We start from the raw sequence: 23,213 nt of genomic DNA, 5'->3' as shown, positions 1-23,213 counted from the left end.
CCATTTGTCTGTCAGTTCAGGATTTGTACTAATGGTACTTGCCCATGTGTAAAAATTGTGGAACCACCTCTTTACCAGAAGGTTTTCAGTCCTTAGTCGTTCAGCCCTGGCTGCCCTGAGTGAGAACTTCCAGTGAATTCTGTGGTTTATCTTGTATGGCCAAAGTGGATGAGAGGACTGGGGGTGGGGATGGGGTGAGGGAGGTGCAGGAAGAAAACAACTAACTCTGCCAAACCCACTCTTACTTCTGATTAAATCTGGCAGCTTTTGAGGTTTAAAAATTTATTTTTGTTCTGCATTTATTCAACTCCCTGTTGTGCCTGATTTAAGAGCAGGGTTTGGATCACTGGTCACACCAGACTTGAGCATGGACTTTGTACCAGATGTTCGCAGAGACCGCGGCAATGCAGAGTAAGGGAAGGTGTTTGCAGCTCCCTCAGACTTTTTCTAGACACTATCAGCACAGCAGTGGGGAAAAAAATAATAACTGTGAGTTGAAAAGGAGGGCATACCCCAGCATAGATATTTTGTTGCCAAAATGAATATTTCAGATAACTGTCAAAACAACAAAAATGTAGAAAATGAGAGAAGCAAATAAATTGTATTTGAGTCAACATATTGACTAATAATGAAACAGAGGCAGCTTTTTAAAGTAAGATTATAAATTGACCTGATAAACTGTGAAGTTTTTGGTAATCTCTTTCACAGTACTGATGCAGCCCTGATACTTTTTACTCTGGGATCCAGAATATACATAGTCTTGCTGTGTGAGGCTCTGGGCAAGAGAAGAAAGGAAGAAAATCCAAGACCCTAGAAATCTACTCTTGATGATGAAGTCAGCAACTGGATTTCTCCTTTGTTATGTTTGAGGAATCACCAGAATCTTCTCACTAAATACAGGCCCTTGTGGGGTTTTCCTAACATCTGCATTGGAGAAACCTATTAGTCAGAGAGGTCTTCTGTAGCCTTGGTCCAGGAGGTTGGACAGTACCATGAAACCATTGGCTTAGCCGGCCTTGGGAAAAAGAGTGAAACGAAAAAAGGTTTTTCAAGAATGGAAAGTCAGAGTTAATAGATGAGGTATGGTAGAAAGTAGGTTAAGAACTGTTACACTCAGTGTTCTGTGTAAGAAAGGGTGAGTACACATTATAAAAGTAGAACTAGAATTTAGTGCTACAATAACTGAAATCTTGACTGAATTAGTCCAGATCTAATTGTTACAAAAGAGAATCAAATTCAGTGTGTTTTATTTAATAATTAAAACTGCAGCTATAGTAAAAATTCAATTAAAACTGTAGAATTTGCTTTTAAATTTCTGCCTGTTTTGCTGGTATTTGTGCTCCTCCAGTTCCTGGATATAATTTGCTGCAGGAGGAAGAGGGGAAGCACACAATGACTTGTTGAAATCTCATGTCCTTAACAGGGAGGAATATGATGTTTGTGGTGACGGTTTCTCCTTTCTCTCCTGGGATCCACTTACAAATGTTTCCTAACACCCTCTGACATATTTCCTCATTGCTGTGCAGCTCCAGGTTTCATCTGAAATTACCATGTTATGTTCCGTTTTATGTGTGTGAAATAGAATTTATTTGTTCTCTGTTACCCTTACAGCCAGTTTTGTCCTGCTTCAGGACTGCTTTTTATTTTAACTGACCATTAGTGAATTGTTTATAGCTGTGGGGTCTCCAGTGCCAAGCCTGTGCCCCATCTCTTATCTCCTGCCTGTACTCACACACTGCATCCTGTGTTTCCACTTCTCAAGGCCTCTGATATTCTGCCCAGCCTGTATTTCTGTAAACTCTGTCATTATTTGGTTGTAAATATCTCATCCTACTAAAATAACTGCTGCAGATAGGGAGGCATGGTTGTGCAACACAAAGATAAACAGAAGTAAAACCAGATACAGACACCTGCTCAATTAGAGAAATTGCTGTCACAGCTAAATCAGGGGCAGGTCAGGGAAGGTCTGGACAGAGCAGCCAGAGACGCCTCATCTCTCAGGTCCTGCAAATTTACCAGCAGTGCTAATCCAGCACAGAATAACTTGGGAGACACAGGAGCTCCTTAGTGAATTCCCATGAATATCCCAGGCTTCAGCTTTTCCAAAGCTTAGGAAAGATGAGAATGATCTGGGTAAATTGTGAGCTTTTCCTTAACAGTCTAAACTTGAGATGAAAATCTTTGCAGAATGAAAGTTTGGCCCAGATACCAGCCGTGAAGTGTAAACACAGTCATGGTGTCAGGAAACAGTTAATAATTTTTTCTTTCTCCTGAAAATTAACACTGAATTTGCTAAAATTGACACTACAAATTGTGTCACTAGCTATAAGCTAATGATTCAGTGAGAAGCAAATAAAGTTAGAACGGAAGAGAAAGGACTGGAAAAGATGCGCAAGTCAGGTGGGTTTTAGTTCTCTGGGCCTGCAAAGCAAACAGCTGAGGAGTCAGGGAATGATCAGAAGGAACCTGAGAGCCACTAACAGCCCTGACAGGAGGCTGCTGAGATGCAGGATGATAATTTAAAGTACAAAATTTCTGTCCAGCTGGAACCATCTACATTTGCTTTGCACTGCAGGGTAAAAGTAGCTGATATATGTAATCTCGACAGAGGTTATATATAAGTGTATAGAGATATCTAAATCTAAACAGGCTGATATGTAATTAGATGGAAGTATAAATATTTAACTCTAAACATATCTGGTCAAAAACGATTTTCTGTGCAATAAGAAATATATATACTATATATTATATATATTAATATATATATTATGTATTATACATATATATAATGTGTTAATATACAATCTAAAGAGAAGTGTAAACTGACCCAGCCTAAACAGATACATAAATGTAAACACAGAAGTGTAAATTGAGATAAGGTTGAATAGATATGAGATGTAGTGGTTAATTCATGCATATGTAAATGTGTCTACATCTAAATAGGTTTAAGAGAAAATAGATCTAAGTGAAAATAGATAAGACACATGAAATATAGCTATTCCCCACGTGCAAGTAGCTGTGTGTGTGACAATGTAAATGTCTCTACTAGACAAGGGTGTTAAAAAGAAAGAAAAGGGTGTTTTGAGAAAGGACCACGCTCTAAATATCTTTTTTTGTGTCCCTCCCCTTTACCCTGTGTGCAGAGCTGGGGCTGTGGGCAGGGGAGGGCGGATGTGCTTGCTTTGACCCCCTTCCTGATGGGTTGGGGTGGCCCTAGGTGGGGTCAATAAGGATGGTGATGATGGGGCTAAGGCAGCCCCAGGTGTGGTCAGTGAGGGTAAAGCAGGTCCTGCTGTGGAAAGAGGCTTTGGCTTCCTGGGGACTCCTGGCCTCTGCTGCTGGAGGGAGCTGGTGAGGGGAGGCAGAGGCAGTCCCAGGGTGTCTCTCCAGGCCCAGCAGTGAGGGTATCTCCCAGGAGTTTGGGGGAGTACCTTGTGTGCATCTGAGTGTAGAGTTTTAGCATATCTCAAGAAAGATGTGCCATAGAGCCAGGCAGGACAGGGGAGCAGAGCACCTGAGGAGGTGAATCAGGGTGTGGTGTCAGATGTCTGTATGAGGAGCCTACAGGGTGGTGGTTTTAACTAATATGAATATGTAAAGCAGTAAGTAAAGAGGGATATAATCATTGTAAGATACTTGGGGCAAGTAGAGGTACAATCTTCCTCTGTCAGGAGCAGTCATGAGGTGTTTTCAGTTTTGGATCTGGATTTCAGGAGTGGGTCCTGAGAGAGGATGACCTGCCCTTGTGAAGGAAAGCACTGAGCCCCTGTCCATCAACAGCTTACTCTCCCCTCACCTTATCTGCGAGAACAATCCCCAGATATATTCAATTTTGGAGCTTGGCTCCAAGGGAAGGAGGAATTTAAGAAGGAAAAATAAAAGGAAAAAACCCACCCACAATCAAGCCAGTCAGTAGGAAGGAAATAAGTAACAGGGAACATGAATTAGTCATGAGCAATCATGTCAGATCGAGTGGGTTTTGTTTTTCCTCTGATGTGGCAATGTGCGTTTTAAGTAGGAGATAAGCAGAAGACAATTTTCATACTGATTTAAGTCACCCTTTCCTGTATCATCCGTGTGTGTGCATGAACACAGGGCCTGGATTGTAGCCTAGAAAACTGGCTTAGGCTCCTGTACAGTGGATGAAAACGTGCTGGAATATGATACTTAACAAAACATTTACCAGAGGTTTGCTGTTGAAATGACAAATGCATTTAGAGAGGTTTCTGCCTCAGGTGCTATCAGATAAACCCATTGAGGGGCCAGGCCATGGGTTAGAGTGGGATTTTTATTCTGTTCTGTAGAAGTGGCTGAGAGAACTCTGGAAGGCAGCCTGGGAGCCTTCCCCAGGGTAGGGATGCTCCTGCCCTGTCTCCCCCCTAATCCTGGATCACAAATTCCCTGCAGCGATCTGTCCCCACACTTTTGATATCCAGCAGCTGCTTGACCTGATCTCCCGTCTATTAACCAGCTGTTTATGGGACATGACCCCACAGTGTGGAAGAAATAACTCCATTCTGGTGTTGAGGGATGTGTTGGGCTCCAGGGAGCTGGGACAGCTTTGCTGCACTTGCCCTGCCTGGGGTCAGGTGGACCAAATCATTTTGGGGAAGCAAAGGCAGCCTTGGAGAGAGTAGGAAAAGAGGGGAAATTGGGATTTGAGCTTTCCTTCTTTGTGGAGGGCAGGGAACCCTGGTTAAGACCATGATTTTTCTAATTAGTCAAGTTACTTTATTATTAAAAATTGTCCTGCAGCTTGTGCCGTTGGGAATGGGGAACTAATATATAACTTAAGGTAGTCTGGGAAAACAGTCTCTGAAACATGCTCTTAAAAATACAGATAAGGATGTGCTACACAGTTTGGATTTCTCTCACTATGGCTACTTAAGAATTCCATCTTTTTGCTAAGTTTCAGGGAGGTAGCAACAGTCTCACCCCAGTGTGAAAATGGAACATTGTGCCATTTCTAATGTGCCAAAGCCCAAACTTCAAACTGCAGTAATTTAATTTCAAACTGCAATGCACATGTCCATGCAATCCAGTGGATGAGAAAAAGGAAACAGGGAGAGGGGGGAATCCCAGCCAGCATTTAGAGTGGTGGTGACATGCATGCAGCTGTAGTGCTGTGGACTGTGAGGTTCATTGCAGTTCCCTGGTGACTGCATGGAAGTGAAGGCATTTTTGAGCCAACATGGAGCCTTTTTACTGAAGGTGAGAAGCAGGTTCTTATAAATGGGAATAAGGACAACTTTTTGCATTTCTTCCCTTTTTTTTTTTTTTGTGTGTGTGTACTGGTTTTGTAAAAAAAGCCCAGAATTGTCAGCTTTTGTCTCAAACCCTTTTCCACAAGTGAAATGGGTTAAAGTGAGGATCAAAGGCAGTGACAAAACCCCAGCACATCACAGCAGGCCCTGCTGGAATCCTTGTGTTGGTGTTGGGGCTGGCTGTCCAAGGCTCATCCCGTGCTGAGGAGGGAGGGCTGGATTCCTGGATTCTGTTACTGATTCTCGGGGTGACCTCGGGCAGACAGTTAACTCACTGTGCTTCGGTTGCACCGTCTGCTACATGAGTATAAGTCTTGTCTCTGTCACGGAGATGCTGTGAGTCCTAACTCTTTATGAAATGTTTTCAGACTGACACAGCATTACAGAAGTGGAGAACACAATAAGTCAATGCAGGATTAAACATGGGCCTGCACAGTTGTTTATCCTTAGCATAAACAAGGAGGAGTGGTAATCAGGGATGGCACCTTTTGCAAGGAAAGCTAATTTTTTGCAGGAGATGTAGTGAATGCTCTGTGGGGAAAAGATGATGTGATTTAATCTAGAATGGAAAGCTACTTTTTAGCCACAAAAATTTGGTTTTGTTCTTATGGAAATGACAAAACGTTATTGTGGGAGATCAGGGCATCATGTCTAAAAAATTATGGCCTTTTAAACTGGTTTTACGTGGATGGTGGAGTAGTAAATATACTTTTACTACTCCTCAAAATATTCTTTTAATCTAAGTGAATTAATATCTTGAAAAGCCTGTATTTTGCTTATTTCAGTTATGTGTCAGCTGGGAATGCTGAAAAGATTCCATAATTAGAAGCAAAATAAACACTAGTTCTTTGGGGGCAGGGCTGTGTCCCTATATACTGACCATTAGCTGAAAAACAGAGAAGAAAAGACTGAGTGTTCCCTTTTTTTGGTTTTGCTCCCTGTTGAAGTAGCCAGGTGTAGCCACTTCTAAACCATTTACTGTGCTTCATGTGTCCCTTTACACAGCATGCTCTTTGCAGTCAAAGACAGTGTTTGGGAAATAATTTTGATATACAGGCGTGCATGCTGTTCTTTCCAGATTTTCCCAACCACAACTCCATGGGAATATTTGCCTTGGAAGGAATTTGGAAGTTCTGTGCTTTGGAAATGCTTCCTTGCCCCGCTCAGAATAAAAGCTGGGATGGAAAATCTGACCTGTCAGTTTGCTTAAGGACACACACACACACAATGTCTTTATTTCAGTTTAATCCTATCAGGTGTGAAAAAACCTCTGAATGGCTGAGGATAAATAGGAGACAAGCCTAAGAAGTAAAGCTTTGTTTCAACCTCTATACATGGTAAAAAATGTTTCTGCCCTGTTTGAAATGAAGTGATGGGTCATAAAGGTGATGCCTGTGTTGCTCTGAGCCATGGCCTGGTTTAGTGACACCTTAATATTTCTTTTGTTCTACTTTGACTTACTTCAGTAGACAGCAGTATGTGCAGTGAGAGGAGCTGTGATTTAGGGTTTACATCACTGGGGTATTTCAAAGAATATTTGTTTGTTTGTTTTTATTTTTGAGCTTCTTCCTTTTAATTTTTATCTGCATAAAACCTGTCAGACTGGGGGTGAGAACAATTAGTTGCTAGGGAGGCTGTTCACAGTCTCTGTTAACCATGAAATCCCAGGGAAAAAAGGTGCTGCACCCAGTGTCTGCTACTTAGAGTCAGTTAGAACTCTAAGGGGATTTGTCATGACTATGGCAAAAAAGAAAAGCAGCTGCTTGTCATTTGCTTAACCTTGCTTGGTCTGAATTTAATCAGTAGAAAACATCTGGAACTGATTCCCCTTCAGTTCTGGAGTGTCCAGTAATCTGCTGTGTACATACAACTGGTGCACCTTTAGCATTGGAATACTTGGCTAAATCATGTTTTGCAATACTGTTATCTTTTGGAAAGAGAAGAGGAAACAACAGTAATTTCCCAATGAGCAAATATTTGCAATGTTCTGTATAGGTTGCATCGTTGGTTGATCTTGTGCAGCTGTCGTATGAAATCTATTGATCAGAGTTAATAAATCTCCAAGTGAGTGAGACTGTTTATTTGTATTGATTAAAATTGGGCCAAATTCTGAGCTGTTTAGCAGTGCTTGACTACAACTGATGAAGCAATTTGACCTTGTTACTTTTTTGATAGAATGCAATGTTGAATTATGAGTAAATTTTGAGGTTGTAAAAAGCTTCTGCCTATTACCTAGGAGTGGTTTTGCTTAAAAGTCTTAGTCTTTCCTGCAGAGTTAGGGAGTTGGATTTTTATAGTAGATAGCTTATGATACCTGCTTTTAGCTGAATTTTCTGTTAAATAAAACTCAAGACTGACTTGGATAGTAATACTTGATAAAATGGAAGCCATGTTAAAAATCCACTCAGAGTGAGATACATGGAAAAATAACATGCATTTAAGCAATGTTTTGTGTACACAATGCATTCCTTTTTACAAGGGAAGTTGGCAAAACTCAAATATGTATTTTTTCTATATAAATTGTGTTCACTTGCAGGAGAGCATTTATATTTTTAAAAGAACCACTTTGGAAACCATGAGTGAGTAACTGTCTCTGGAAAAAAGCTCTTTCTTCTTAGTGTTCTACTCAGAGAACTTTGCAGTGAATATCCCGGTAGTCCTGGCCATAATTTCTGTGGGAATTTCTCTGGGGTAAGGCCCATAGAGGTGGGGGAGGTTGATGAACTTCCAGGATAGCCTTTGTTCTCTGCTTTGCCCCCTTTATTAGGGAGTTCTACTTTCCCTTCCATGCTTATGTGGATGAAACTCCTTTGTGGCACCTCCTGTTTTGTGTTATGAAGAAAATTACAGGTGTGATTAGTTCTACCCAAAACAGAAAGTAGCCAGCTTGGGAATATAAAGCAATGCTGATGGCTTTTAAAATAGTGTATTATTTTAATTATATGTTATTTTTGTCTTTTTCATCTGTAATAGTGATAATCCACCATCAAGCAGAAAAAAACCCTCCTGGATTTCCTCCCTCTCATTCTTGCTGTGGTCTGACATGGACTTAATGTCCATGTCAAAGGAGAAGAGTATTTTTTCCCCTTTGGGTAAGGTGAATTATGAGGAGAGCATCTGTAATACAATTCTGATAACTAATTCGTGGAATTCTGGCTTGCACACAGCCTGGTCCTGGATCTGCCTCATGAGTATGTAAACTGCAACCATGCTCTGACCCTTTGGGTCTATTTGTGTTCCTTTAACTCTTATATTATGCTGAGTTCTCAGAACTTGATTCCAGTTGTAAAAAACCAACAAACCTTAAGCAGCATAATTCCAGTGTTTGTTGCTGGTGGCTTTTTCGTACTGTTTGGAATGGGGTGAATCAAATCATGGCAATGGGATATCTAGAGCTGGTTGTACTAACCCAATTAAGATCCTTTCAGGTCAGGTTGACCTGGATCCATCCTAGATTAGTTTGTGCTGAATGAGCTGTCCTGGACCAAGGGCAGCCCTAGATAAAGTCTGCAAGTTTCTCTTGCTGTTTATGTGAAGGGCTCAGATTGGCTCCTTTTCCTATAACCTTGTAAAAGAGAGAGGACAGAGTGTGCACTGGATTTTGGTATATGCAGGGGTCCAGCAGCTGAAGGCTTACAGGAGTAAATTTAAAAAGTCTGGTGAGCAGAAAGCATACAAAAAAATACACTCAAGCCTGCCTGACCACAATAAAGTGTGTTAAATAGGATTTTGTTGCTTTTTTGGTTTTGTTTTGTTTTTTCTCCTGGAGAAATGGGATCTCCCGAAGTTCTGTGGTTGCACTGTTTCTAGTGAGGTAGAATCACATTGGTAACACAGTTAGGTCTGTTGATAGGCCAGATGAGCAAAGTCACTTTTAGCTGCTAGAGATCTACTTGGGTAAGGTAGTGATGGCTTTATGGGGTTTCTGCCTGGTAAAGACCTTCAATTTACATTATTTGCTGTCATCTTCTTTTTAATTCTCCTTGAAGGGGTAAAGATGTTCTTTGCTACATAAATTAATGTGTTAGCATATGCCAGTCTTGGATGTGAACTGGCTGTAGTGGAAAGAGGGTTGAAATACTTCCTGGACTTCTCTTGTAATTGGAAAGCAAGGCAATTTAAGTTGGAGTCAGTAAAGGCTGTTTCAGTAGTAATTTCTAATAAAAAAATTAATTTGAACAAGTTTATTGCTTACTATTTGAAAGAATTTAATTCAGAGTAAGGCTTCTTAAGGAAACTCCTGATGCTCTCTTGTGCTGCCTCTTTTATCTCCACATCTGCCCTCTCAGCATTGAATGGGTTTTTGTGTGTTCCCATTTCCCTGGGTGCAGTGACACATCCACAGTCTTCCCTTTCCCTCCCTGCCTTCAGCTGCTGCTGTGCCTGGGCCAAGCAGTTTTTCTCTACACGAGATGGAATTATCAGAGATTTTTCCAATGTTTATCATGTTAACTTCTCTGCCAGCTGTCTGAAGAAACTGTGCTGGGGGAGGTAGGGCATCAAGGAGGAGATCCTGTGCCATGCAAGCAAACCCCATCATCATCATCATCATCATCATCATCATCACCTTTGCAAAGCCAGAAATGATCAGTGCTTTACACCCACCAAGTGTTCCAGTCACTTGTAACTTCAACACATCTAAATCTGACTCTCAGATGGGGAAAGGGCTGTATCCAAATCTGGATAAGGGAGCACTAAAGCATTTATAGCAAAGCCAGCTCATAAGGCACCCGTTTGGGGGAGATTTGGGAGGTTTCCCCAACAGCAAAACATAGACAGTGTTCAGAATAAGGAAATAACTGCATGTGAGCATCAGTGGAAAGGAAGGGGTGAGGGGAGGTAGGGAACAAGGCACTAATTTCTCCCTATTGATCTGAAACCAAATCTCTCCAGTCCTTGGGTGAAACATTTGGTACCCTCTGTGCTGCCAAGAGTTTGAATGGCAGTGACAAGCCTGGGTCTCCATGCTTTAGGATTGTAATAGGAGTCTTTGCATTATCCTCCCCAGAGCAGTAACTTACCTCTTGGGCTATGCCTTCGTTATTTCCAGAGTCTGTAACACCTTCCTCTGGGACTTTATTTGAATTAAAGTAATTTTGCTTATATCCTACCTTTCTAGGGCTGTGACATGCTGCTTCACTGGTGTTGCATGTTTTCCCCCTGTAGCAATATTAACAGCGTTGGAGGCTACTGCATGAATTTTCTATTCACTGGGCAAGTGCACATTCATATCTGCACTAAAATCAGTGTAAACAAATTGTGGTGTTATTCTTAACACCACGTGAACAAATTTATTGTGTCAGAAGCCCCATCAAGAATCCTTGGATACCACCTCAGTCTTGGAAAGTGCCCCAGCTGCAGCCCATAGGATGTTCTGTGTGCAGCCAGCACTGTGTATTTGTCCTGCCCTTGTGCATCTGCTCTTCACCTCAGCTGGAGACAAGGCAGTGCATAAAGCAGTTCTTTGTCCTGCTGTGTTGTTATCTGATATTAGGCCAATCTAGGTGGGGGTTTTTTTGTCTCAGCAGTGGTACATACCATCCTGGGATGGCTTGTACTCTGCATCTGGGTGGCCAGGGAATCCTGCTATCCCCTAAATACACTTACAGAAAAATATAGATGTGCATATATAGTGAATTATTATTTTGTCCATATTTAATAGAGGAAGTGAAATGGTTATTTCAAACCACTACTGAATAAGCACTTGAGAAGTCTTAAATATTTGTTTTGCTGGACAAAAAGAAGCTCAGTCTTGAGCGATCTCTTGTTTCAGATATGAACATATTTGTTGGTTTACTTAAAAAGAGCAACTTAACAATTTTCTGTTCATTTTTACAAGCAAAAAAGAAAAATATCCAAGTGCTCCAATGAAGTTATTCTAGAGAAACTTTTATTCCAGTTATCATATGATTGTATGATAGGACAAGATGGAACTTGGAAGTCACTGTTTGGATTCTCCAGCCAAATTAAGACAATGAGTGGTATCTGAATCTTTCATGCCACAGAAGATGGAAGGGAATATTCTGCAAGGGTTTGCCTGCCAACACATAGCAGAGCATCTTTGGTTGGTCAGTGACACAAAGCAGATAGTCCTGAGCACATTTGCAATTTCTGTCATCTTGACAATGTGTTTGAAACTATTAATGTTGGATGTTGGTTAGGAAACAAATGGATTTGGATGGATGGATTAGAAAACAAATGACACTTTTTTGTTGCTGTTAAAATTAAAATGTTTGGTTGGAAATCGAGATGGTATCATGAAGCTGGGTTTTCCCCTGATGGCTCTGTTAGGGTTCCATGTCTGTAATGGTGTGTTTATATTAAAAAGGGAATGATGAGTGTGATAAATAATAAGATTAATAGCACTAAGAACGAGAATTGAGCCGTGTTATTTTCACACATAGCAAAGATGAATTTGTGTCTCAGTCCTCAGTAATGTGGTTTAAAAAAGCTTGGATGGAACCAAAGCCTTGTAATGGGACTGATAGGGTAAGAAAACACACATCTGCTGTAATTTGCACTGTATCTCCTTTCCCTGAAGATGCTGATCTCAGTCAAGTCACTCCAGAAATTCAGCATTCATCCAGATTTCTCTCTGGGAGTGTCAGAATCTACAGCCAGTCTGTACTGCACTGACTGTTGTACACAGCAATCTCAGCACTAGCAATGATCTCCCACTTCCCTGCTTCTCAGGGCTTCCTTACCTCCTCTGGAGGATGTGTCCCCTACAGATGCACTGGGGTCACTCACACTGACAAGTTCAGGGTGTATTTGAGAGTGAACTTTTTAATCCTCTTCATGCAGGTCCCTTGGTGGAGGGAGAGAAGAGTTTTGTCTCGTGACATCTCTGTGGTTCTCACTGTCACAGAAAAGTCATGGCCTGCTGCCAGAGGTCACCCTCAGTCCCAAGAGCTGCAGGACACATTCAAATTTATTTCTACACTGTCATCAGTAAAGAGAGACTTTAGGCCTCTGAGGGCGTGTTCCACCTTAGGGTTGTGTCTCAGTTTTAAATACCACCATTCCCTTGTCATACAAACTTTTTGGTTACTATTGGGAGTGTAGAAGAGGTAACTACTCTGGGTCTTCTCAGAATCTGAGTTTCAAAACATTTGAATTTTAGTTGTAGCAGCAAAAGCTTAACAACTTCTTTAGAGTATTTTTAAAGCTCTTTAATTATAAATATTTTCTAGTGGAAGTTCTGAATAAGAAATATGGAGAAGTTGGAATTAATAAAGAATGCACATCCTGACTGAGCTCTGAAGTACAGAATTGAAGACCCCATGAATTTAATTTTAAATAAAATGTGATCAGTTAATTTGCAGCATTTTTAGGAAGATAACTTATTGTGAGGAGGGGTTGTGCTTATGTTTCAGTTTGAATTCTATGATCTGAAGATCTGTCAAAATATTCATGGTATTGGTACACATAACAATGGCTACTTTTAATTCTCTTTTTAGCAGTTGCAACTTAGACTCTTACCCAAATTACTGCCCTACCTAAAATATTCTTACATTCAAGATATAACAAGTATTTGGAGCAAATATATTCGAAGTAGAGAATACTCCTATAAAATGTTGTTTCTTTACACCTGGAATGTATGAAATAACAGCTGAAGCTTTAGTTTGGAATAGTTTTAATTTAGTGTAGTCAACAGCTACAGATTATTTTATTGAACTTGTTTTGGCCTTAAGGACAAACACAAAAATTATTTCCTCTACTATTAAGATTTACTTTAATTTACAGATTTTTTTTTTTTCCTGAACAGGCAGGTTGGTAACAATATTGTTGGTATTGAATTCATGATTAACACTAGTAAATAGGGAAATTGTTCTACAAGGGTTCAGTTGTGGGAGGGCAAGAACTGCATAAGACCAGCAAATAATTGTGGCATATTTCACTGTAATTACAGTAATTGGGTTTTGTGTTCTTGTGAGTCAAAACATTGACAACAATTCAGAAGATGTTTCTGTTTTTACTGTCACTGCAGTTTGTATGCTTTGACCATTAACAGGCATGAAAAATAAAAATGTTTTCAGACGGGTTTATTTTCTTTAATAGCCACACTAAAACTGTACTTCCTTGTTAAAATAAATACTTTTACTATAATGGCAGTTCTGAATCCCATAATGGAATGTAACTCTATATATTTATATTACATGATACATTCCCTATGTGTAATTCTAAGAGTTTGTATGTGTTAAGAGCTCTCCCTGTGGAGCTAACAAGCTGCCAAATTACATTTCTCTGACTATTAATTGTTTCAGTTTAAGGTCAAGTTCTTCTTGTCCTTTTAAAAAAAAAGAAAGGCGAGCAGTGAAGAAGGATCCCTTTCAAAGCTATTTTTGTCTTACTTTCTTCACTGTTATTGCTGTACATTTCGTTCTTCAGAATAACTAAATGAACAGTCAAGTCTTTCCAGCCTTAAAAAGTTAAATGCATTAGTATTGGTGACTTGAATTTGGCCTTGGAGAGCTGATCTCTGAACATATTCTCAAGGTGTAGATGGTATCTCCAGTTCAAAAACATGTTAAAAATACTTGTGGGCACAAAGATTGTGTTAGATAAGCAAAAGAAACAGAGTAAGTCTTAAGAGAATAAAGAAATGCTTGTCAAAATAGTTTGCTGTAGAATACTGAAAAACTTTGCTCTCTTGACATCATTTGAATGCCACTTGTCTTATTAGATGCTTTCCCAAAGGTGTCCTGGTCACATCCCTCCTGGACCAGCTGTGGCAGCATTTGGGCCTCAGGTGATCATGAAAAGCAGATTTCTGTTTTTTCTGCTGTCATAATCCTCCTGCTGCTGCCAAGAGGCACAATTTAATAGCTATTAATTAATGTATCTACTGTGCAATTCACTCTTTGGGTATCTCTGATGCTTTGCTTCCCCAGCCAACGAGGAAAATGTGTTTTCCAACCTGTTGGCCAGACTTTACCCACTAATACCTTCCATAACAGCCACACAGACTTGAATGGGTTTGGAAGTCCACTTTTTTTTGTGTCTCTTTAGAAGAAACAGCTTTCATAACAAAAACAAAAAAAGCAGTACTTCTTTTCAGGAACAGAGCCCAGAGAGAGGAAATGTTAAAACGAAGGCGACCTTGTATTTTAGAGATGGGAGATTTCTGTGATTTGGGTTGAGAATGAGAAACCCTCTAGGATTCAGTTATAGGCTGCCTGTTTGCCTGCCCTCCTTGTTTTGGGGCCCTTCCAAGCCAAACCATGACTCTATAGTGCATGTTGGGCAATAATATGAATATTTACTGCATGGCTGTAGATTGTATGTGGTCTAACTGCCTGGATGCTTCCCCCTCTGGCCTTCTCCCTCTCACAGGAGAGGGATAGGATGTGGCATTTCAGGAGTAAATGGAACTCTGCCAGCCACAGATCTTTTCCTATGCATATGGAAATGCCTTTAAAGCCTCTAGTTCTTACAACGAAACTTGTGCCCTCCACCTTACTCAGCTGAACAGACTAGAAGATCCCAAATGCTTTGGGTTGGAAAGGACTTTAAAGGTCATCCAGTTCCACCCCCTGCCATGGGCAGGGACACCTTTGACTAGCCCAGGTTGCTCCAAGCCCCATCCCTTTTATTGTGAGTCATTCCCATGAAGAAAACTGTAAACCAATCCTGGTTATAATACAACCAGAAATATACAAGTTCATGTATCTAGATTGGTAGCTTTTCTTTTGTCACTTAGTTCCATGTTTCTGTGAATGCTTTTATCACAGCACAGTCAACATACATTTAAAAATGTTGTTCAGATTAAACTGGCAAGGAAAATCCGTGCTTAGTGGGTCTGAAAGGGGCTGGGCTGAGCCCAGTGGAGATTCCAGCTCGGTATCTGAGCAGATAGTGAGGGGCACCAGCACTGCAGGGCTTCTCTCCTGGGCTCCATTAATCCCCAGTTGCCTTCTGACAGCTCCTATCTGTGTATGAGGAGATCCTTGCAGCTCTTTGTGCAGTTGGTCCCTGACCACTTTCTGAGTCTGTCAACAAACCTGATTGTCAGTGAGTGCCAAGCATTGCACAGGTTCAGCAGAATGGACACTTGCTCACTCTACAAGTTATTTCATACAAAATATTCAGCTGAATTTTTTAGGCAGATATGCTGCATTTAAAGAAGTTGGTTTTGAAATATGTCTTCTAAAGTAGACATATTTTATGATGCTGTAGAAAATGTTTGGGGTTTGTTGGGATTTTTTTGTTTGTTTGGTTTGTAATTTGTGGATTTTTTTCTGGTTTTTTTTTTTTTTTGGTGAGCATTGCATCCTTCTCATTTGCTAGGTCTGAAAAGGATGTTCAGGCAGCTGGGTAGATAACACATCCTCATGTGCATTCAAGAGTATGTTTAATTGTTTCTCTCTGCGTGTTTTCCAGCACTACATGCCTTTTTCCAGTGCTACATGCCCTTGTGATTTTCAGTAATGTGTTGGTATTCATTTACATCCCCGTGCTGTCCCATCAGCCCTACAGGAGTGATTGAGTTCCAGGGGTGTAAGGCAGTGTGTAATTTGGCCTGCAGGCTTATCTAAACAAAAGAATGTACAACAAATAAAGGCAGCATTAGTGCATTTTGAGTGCTGATTGTTTCAAATCAGATACACAGGAAACCAGATGTTGAAGTTTATCTAAAACACTTGCAGCCCAATCTGTAACTACAGCAGGAAGAGTGCTTTGCACTTTTTGCATGGAGTTAGCAACATGTCTGCAGCAAATACAAATTTATTCTTATTCCTCAATTCACCTTTTCAGATGCACTTTTATTTCTATTCTGCTGGCAAACCACTGCTTAGTTAATTTTGGTGTGATTCTGCAGGATTTTTTGGGGCAAAATGCAATTCTTGTGCATTGTCCTGAACTTGAATCAGCCACATCTCGAATGATGATAATAAATTTAGCTGCCTAAATTTAGGTACAGAAAGTAGCTTGAGCTTTTTTAACTGTGCTGGGCACTTGTAGCTCTAAGAGTTGTGTAAGGGACAATGTGACTGTGTGGCATTTGCAGATGGCTCACATTTAAGTGCATAGTAAGGATTTAAAAATCACAGCTTCAGATGCTCAGATTTGTAACAGTTTTATGAAACTAAAGTAACAATATCTTATTTAGAGTAACACTGAGTGTACTCCTGACACCACTGGAGCTTCACACAGTAAAGTTCTTATAACTTTGATAAAGAAATTATTCAGTCCATGCTAATTATGTTTTGCTGTATTATTCCAGTGGGACTCCTCAGAGGAGCTCGAATGCCCTTTGCCTGCTAAGATGAATGATAATAAAAGCAAGTTGAAGAGGGCTTTTAAAAGCAAGCTGGTATTCGGGTGTCAGACACTTCCAGGCCTCTGGGCTTTCATAAGCTGTTAACTTGCCTTTATTTTTCTCAGGAAAGTAAGGATTTGGAGATGTCCCAGGCTAGGCCCCAAACCAGTTTGCCTCTATACAGCTTTACAAATGCAGTATTTTTAAGTGAGATGATACAAATTCCTGCCACAGGGAAGTAGACAAGATGTAACAGAGTGATCTCACAGGCAGTTCATCCCTGTGGATAAAGGAAGTGTAGTTATCCCAGGGATTTTCTGTCAAGGTGCAGCCTTACATACGAAATCATGTTTATGTCCTATGTATTGCTGATACTGAGCAGTGCAGCCTGGCATTATGAGAGAGAGGGTTTTAACAGCTTCTGATCTGCAAGTGATAATGAGACAGTGGCACTGAAAGAGACCTGCTTTTTCTTTTTTTTCACCTTCTTTATCTGAGAGGAGAATAGTGCAAAATCTTCCTTGTTATTTTGTCCTGCTGTTGCTGGGCATTGCCTGTTGGGGAATGACCATGACAGTACAGTCCTGTTTTCTGTCACGTTTATAATTCAGGAGCTTGCCTTTTCCCCATAACACAAACACAGAAGTTAGTGTAATATAGATAAGGAATCTAAGGTTAGCTAAAGCCAAACAGCATTACAAAAAATATCTCTGGGTTATGTTTTGATGTGTTTATTTTATGATTTCACCATTTTAGAAATTTAAAGGTATATGAAACTTGGCTTTCTTTTTGCTGTTTGATTTAATCTGTTGATCTGTTCCAGGGATCCCTGGGTCTGTGGTGTTCACTGGAATTTGTTGTACTGTGGTAGATACTATTCTGTATTTTCAATTTGCTGCTTCCAGCTTTTCAAGCTCATTAAATATTATATATTTTATGATGAAACAGGTACAGCTTCTTCATACTCTGAGTAGTAACACATGGAAAGGATGGATGGTTCCTCTTTCTTTTCCTCTTCGAATTTCCTTGCCTCCCATGCTTAATACTACTCTGCAGCATCAAATGTAGGGCATTAATTCCTATAAAGTCAGTTTGGACAAGGAAATCTTATGAAAATAGATATAGAGAGGGAAGACAGAGTTGTTCTGGCTTGAGCTGCAGCTGCTACAAACTACCATCTGTAGTAGCTGGGCCTTACAACTTTGAGTTTTATTTCTGGAAAACATCACTGCCATGTGTTGAATGTATTATAATGCTCCACATTTCCTCCAAGTGAAAGCACTATCAGGAATGATTATTATGAATTACTTTACTGCTCAGGAGCTTATAGGCTTCTTGACATTAAAAAAAAAAATTGTTCCTTTTAGTGTGATTTTCGGGAATTTTGATTTATGACTGAACATTGCTGTCTAAACGAGTTTTGAAAGTTCAAGGAAAGTGAGTTAACTTCAAAAACTGAGTTGGTTCCAAAGTTTTTTGAATAAGAAGATAACTGCTCACAATTCTGACAGTCACTTAAAGGACAAAAAATATTTAGAAAGTACCATGTATAACATGCATTTACCATTAGCATACATTTAGGGACCAGAAAATGTTATTCATGTGTTAATATTTTAAAGCAGAAACATATAGAATTAATGAGTGATAAAAGGATAAAGGGAAATCAGTATTAAACAAGTTTTATTAGGGTTGCACGGATAAAACAAGTATTCTCTGGTGATGGCTTTAATACTTCACAAAACTAATACTTTGAATTGAGTCAAGTGGCTCTGAGAGTAGTAGGGAGTCTCATAATATCACCACCCAGATATGATGAGCCTCAGAGCTGTGATTTCTGCTTTAGCTTGATATATTAGAGCAGCACTTCTGTGAGCAGCTTTTTTTTTTCATTTAATACTTTTGAGATAAATCTAGTCTGCAACCAAAATGGCAAAAATCATTCTGTCCATGGATCTGACCATGGAAGCATGGGAGGGCAGAGGGGAAGCAGTGAGGCAATCTCTGAGACGTAGCCCAAATACTTAATTTTATGGAGTTGTAGTGGTTTTGACTCAAAATATCCATTATTTACTTATTTTCCTTCTGTGAGATAAGAATTAGGAGAAAAAGCAAAGCAGGCACAAACCTTAAACAGTTGCAGTACAATGAAAGAGCTTTATTACTAACAGAATTAAAAGTAAAGAGAAAACAACGAAACAAAATTAAAGTAAATTCCCCCCCCCCCCCCCCTTTCCAGCACTTCTCTCCTTTTATCCAGCTCACACAAGGGATAACAGAACATGGGATGTTAGTCAGTGTTGCAGTTCTTGAAAAGTCTTTCTCTTATGCTTAAGGAAGAAAAGGTTTTCCTTCAGTTGCACGTGGTTCCCAAACTGCCACCAACAGCACACCCGCCCGGAAACAAACAGTCTGCTGTGTGTAGAACATCTCTCCCATGAAGAATTTCACAGTTCTTTCATACTACAAAACATGGGCCATCACATGGGGTTATTCATCTTTTTAAGGATAAGTTATTTTGGCCTGCACACAGAGGCTTTTCTTCGCCACAAGTCTCTAACAGCCTCTCACTACTTCTATATAGCCTGGCATAGGCACTCTTCACAAACTTCATAGGCACACGAGGATACTCCATCCCCCCATGTTCTTCAAATGGATTAAAGAGACAAACAGTTTGTGGTATTACGGTTTCTTACCACGGCATGCAAGAAGGTTTCTTTTAAGCTGCGCGCCAGAATCGCGGCACCGCCCTCTTCTCTCCTGTCGCCATTTCCAGCTCCGTCCCACGTGACTCACTTCTCTTTCTCTCTGACTCTGAAACCGCCATGTTGAAGGGTGTTCTTGTTCGGGCTTTACGCTGGGGAAAGCCTCGCTCCCTCTGTGCTGCTGGCTGCACGGTGTCCTCTTCAGTTCAGCACGAAGTGTGCTGGCTGCAGACAGGAGGCTCTGCCGGCTCCCGCTGGCTCCGCCGGCTCCGCATGGAGAGGAGAGGGACCCGCCGGTCCCAGGGAGCCGCGCTGGATGGGTTTAGCTGTGGCAGTCCATGGCTGGTTTGAGCTGCCTGCGGCTCTGGGACAGCCCCCCCCAGTGATCCAGGGTCCGTGCCATGGTGCTGAGAAAGGGGGAAAGGGGCAGTGGCCCCGGCCCGGCCCAGCGGGGCCGGGAGGCTCGGAGCCCCCCCACCTTCCAGCAGGCGAGCTCCGACCAAAAGGGGCAGTCCCGCCTTTCTGTGCGGTTTAAATATGTAAATTGTGAGAAGCGTAATTGGTCTTAAAGACTGTCCATCAACTCAGGGTCAACCCAACACATTCCACCCCTCGCTTCTTAAAATTTACATATCCAAAAGTTACTTAAAATAGCAAAACCAGAGCTAAAAGAAAACAAATTCCATAAACCTCCACCCCTAGAATTTTTACCACTACTACAAAGCAAATTTCTTCTATTATTCTACTTAATGTTATAACTTTCTACTTGCTCTGCTTATTATTTTCTCCTAATTAATCTTCATCTCACAGCGCTCATTAATTGCCCGCATTCTCCACCATTGATGTAGCGGGTTGAGTTCGAAACCGGGCAGAAACACCAATTAAATGTAGTGGTTTTGACTCAAAATATCCATTATTTACTTATTTTCCTTCTGTGAGATAAGAATTAGGAGAAAAAGCAAAGCAGGCACAAACCTTAAACAGTTGCAGTACAATGAAAGAGCTTTATTACTAACAGAATTAAAAGTAAAGAGAAAACAACGAAACAAAATTAAAGTAAATTCCCCCCCCCCCCCCCCTTTCCAGCACTTCTCTCCTTTTATCCAGCTCACACAAGGGATAACAGAACATGGGATGTTAGTCAGTGTTGCAGTTCTTGAAAAGTCTTTCTCTTATGCTTAAGGAAGAAAAGGTTTTCCTTCAGTTGCACGTGGTTCCCAAACTGCCACCAACAGCACACCCGCCCGGAAACAAACAGTCTGCTGTGTGTAGAACATCTCTCCCATGAAGAATTTCACAGTTCTTTCATACTACAAAACATGGGCCATCACATGGGGTTATTCATCTTTTTAAGGATAAGTTATTTTGGCCTGCACACAGAGGCTTTTCTTCGCCACAAGTCTCTAACAGCCTCTCACTACTTCTATATAGCCTGGCATAGGCACTCTTCACAAACTTCATAGGCACACGAGGATACTCCATCCCCCCATGTTCTTCAAATGGATTAAAGAGACAAACAGTTTGTGGTATTACGGTTTCTTACCACGGCATGCAAGAAGGTTTCTTTTAAGCTGCGCGCCAGAATCGCGGCACCGCCCTCTTCTCTCCTGTCGCCATTTCCAGCTCCGTCCCACGTGACTCACTTCTCTTTCTCTCTGACTCTGAAACCGCCATGTTGAAGGGTGTTCTTGTTCGGGCTTTACGCTGGGGAAAGCCTCGCTCCCTCTGTGCTGCTGGCTGCACGGTGTCCTCTTCAGTTCAGCACGAAGTGTGCTGGCTGCAGACAGGAGGCTCTGCCGGCTCCCGCTGGCTCCGCCGGCTCCGCATGGAGAGGAGAGGGACCCGCCGGTCCCAGGGAGCCGCGCTGGATGGGTTTAGCTGTGGCAGTCCATGGCTGGTTTGAGCTGCCTGCGGCTCTGGGACAGCCCCCCCCAGTGATCCAGGGTCCGTGCCATGGTGCTGAGAAAGGGGGAAAGGGGCAGTGGCCCCGGCCCGGCCCAGCGGGGCCGGGAGGCTCGGAGCCCCCCCACCTTCCAGCAGGCGAGCTCCGACCAAAAGGGGCAGTCCCGCCTTTCTGTGCGGTTTAAATATGTAAATTGTGAGAAGCGTAATTGGTCTTAAAGACTGTCCATCAACTCAGGGTCAACCCAACACAGGAGTTAAGTACGCAAGTTCCATTCAGCTGATAAAATCAGCTATGGAGTATGTGTTGCACAACTCCTGTTTGCATAGAATACATAATCACATCATTTTCTTTTTCAAAATGCTTGCAGGAATGAAATGTGCCCTCCTTGTGGAATGAGACTGCCACAGACAATCACAGCAGTCCTTACTGAAGGGAAAACCTGAGTGCTTTTGCCTTACATAAAGACACAACAGAAGCTTGTCCTGGTTGTGCAGGTAACCAAGCAGAGGCAGTTAAATCCCAGGAGGAGGTTCCACATGTCCCAGCAGAAGGGCCCTGGTCAGAGAGCAGGCTCCAGGTGCACCCTGCAGGAACGGCAGAGCCGCTCAGCACAGCACACGGGAATCATGAGGAAGCGAAGCTTTCGGAACCGGCTCCTGCCGTTGGCCCCCTTTGCTCAGAACCACCGTGCTGTGGAGCACATTGCAGTAGGGAACACTTCTCGGGAAAGGAGTTAGCAAGCCTAATGTAAACAATTAGGGGTTTTGGGGATTTTTAGGAGTGCCTGGATGCAGGTTGCAAACAGCGGTGTGATGAGTCAGAGAGGCGTTTGATAAAGCAATGTGGACCAGAGCCCTTAAGTGACAGGACTAAAGTATCATCCCAAGACTTCTCATGGCAAATGCATCACAGTAACTTTAGTATCCATGCTGTGCTCTGAAGGAGGCAAACTGCCATGAATTAACTAGGCCCTGCTCTGACCCTTTCAGCAGTTCATTGTGGAGTAGGAATTGATAGCAATGCACAGTTTTCCTTTTAATCTGGTGTGCCTTATATGGGCACACCAATTTAACTCTGCCTTGGCCCACTCCCAAGTTTTAGTAACTTCCTATGAGGAAAACCTTACTGTAGCTGGAGCCAAAACTCCCCCAGCTGAATTTTGCAGATGTGATCATGTGCCATGTTACTTGTTCAGAGATTGGTGCTTCCCAAAGCCATACTTCAAATATTGGACCTGTGTGTTTCAAGACTTTGTCTGGAAATGAGGCCACATACTTCTCTCACAGGAAAAATGTCTTATCAGGACAAATGCAGCACTGTCAAGTCTCACAAAATAAAGCTCCTCTAGAACAGCCAAAGTGTCTCAGTAGTGCTGTGATAGCACAGAAGTTCATGCTCCTGGTGCCTGGAAGATTTGGGTTTCCCCTGGAAACACAGTTTATTTGTGATTAAATGCAGCAGATGTAAGTAAAACAGCTTTGTAATCTTATGTTCTTTGTCAGTGTTCAATTATGCTATTTGATAATTCCATTCCATAGACTTCATTTTCACTCCTTGCCATTTGGGTTATGGCTCTTCCAATAGTAAGCTCTGGTGTTGTAAGCTTTTTAGTATTTACCTTGATTGCAGTCCAGCCAAAGTGTTGGTTTGGAATTAACAGAATAATTAAACAGATTAAATTTCATCAATTTAATTTTCTAGGAGGCAAGGTTTCTTACTTCTGTCATGTGGGTTGTTACCACAGCATGTGCAAGTGACACTATTTAGTCTTTACTTGTTTTGATGCTTGATTTTAGTGATTCACCCACACCCACAAACACTTTTTTTCCTCCCTTGAATTTGTATGTTTCATCATATCCATTTTCCAGGTTAGACTCTGCCAGCTCATGTGCCAAGCTTTCAAGGATGATCGGAATTAAAATTTATAGGTAGCTTCCTTAGAAAATGTTAGGATCACCAGGAATGAACTTCCTCTTTTAGATCACAGCAACTTAAGCTAGATATACTTTATAGCTTTTGAACAAAGTTAATATAGGAAAAGGTATTGAAGAGAACTTGTGGCAGAAATAGCTTTTGAA

The 23,213-nt window shown here is 41.4% G+C and overlaps 1 protein-coding gene across 3 annotated transcripts in view; it reads left to right on the top strand.

The window, feature by feature from the left end:
* Positions 1-23,213, top strand: part of LOC116443092 (potassium voltage-gated channel subfamily KQT member 1-like) — a 429,428-nt gene that overhangs the window by 56,820 nt on the left and 349,395 nt on the right. The gene's annotated exons all lie outside the window — the stretch shown is intronic.

Source organism: Corvus moneduloides, chromosome 4 (assembly GCF_009650955.1).
Source record: "Corvus moneduloides isolate bCorMon1 chromosome 4, bCorMon1.pri, whole genome shotgun sequence".
Lineage (NCBI taxonomy): Eukaryota > Metazoa > Chordata > Aves > Passeriformes > Corvidae > Corvus > Corvus moneduloides.
The sequence above is the reverse complement of the archived record's forward strand: the minus strand, read 5'-3'. Positions and strand labels throughout refer to the sequence as shown.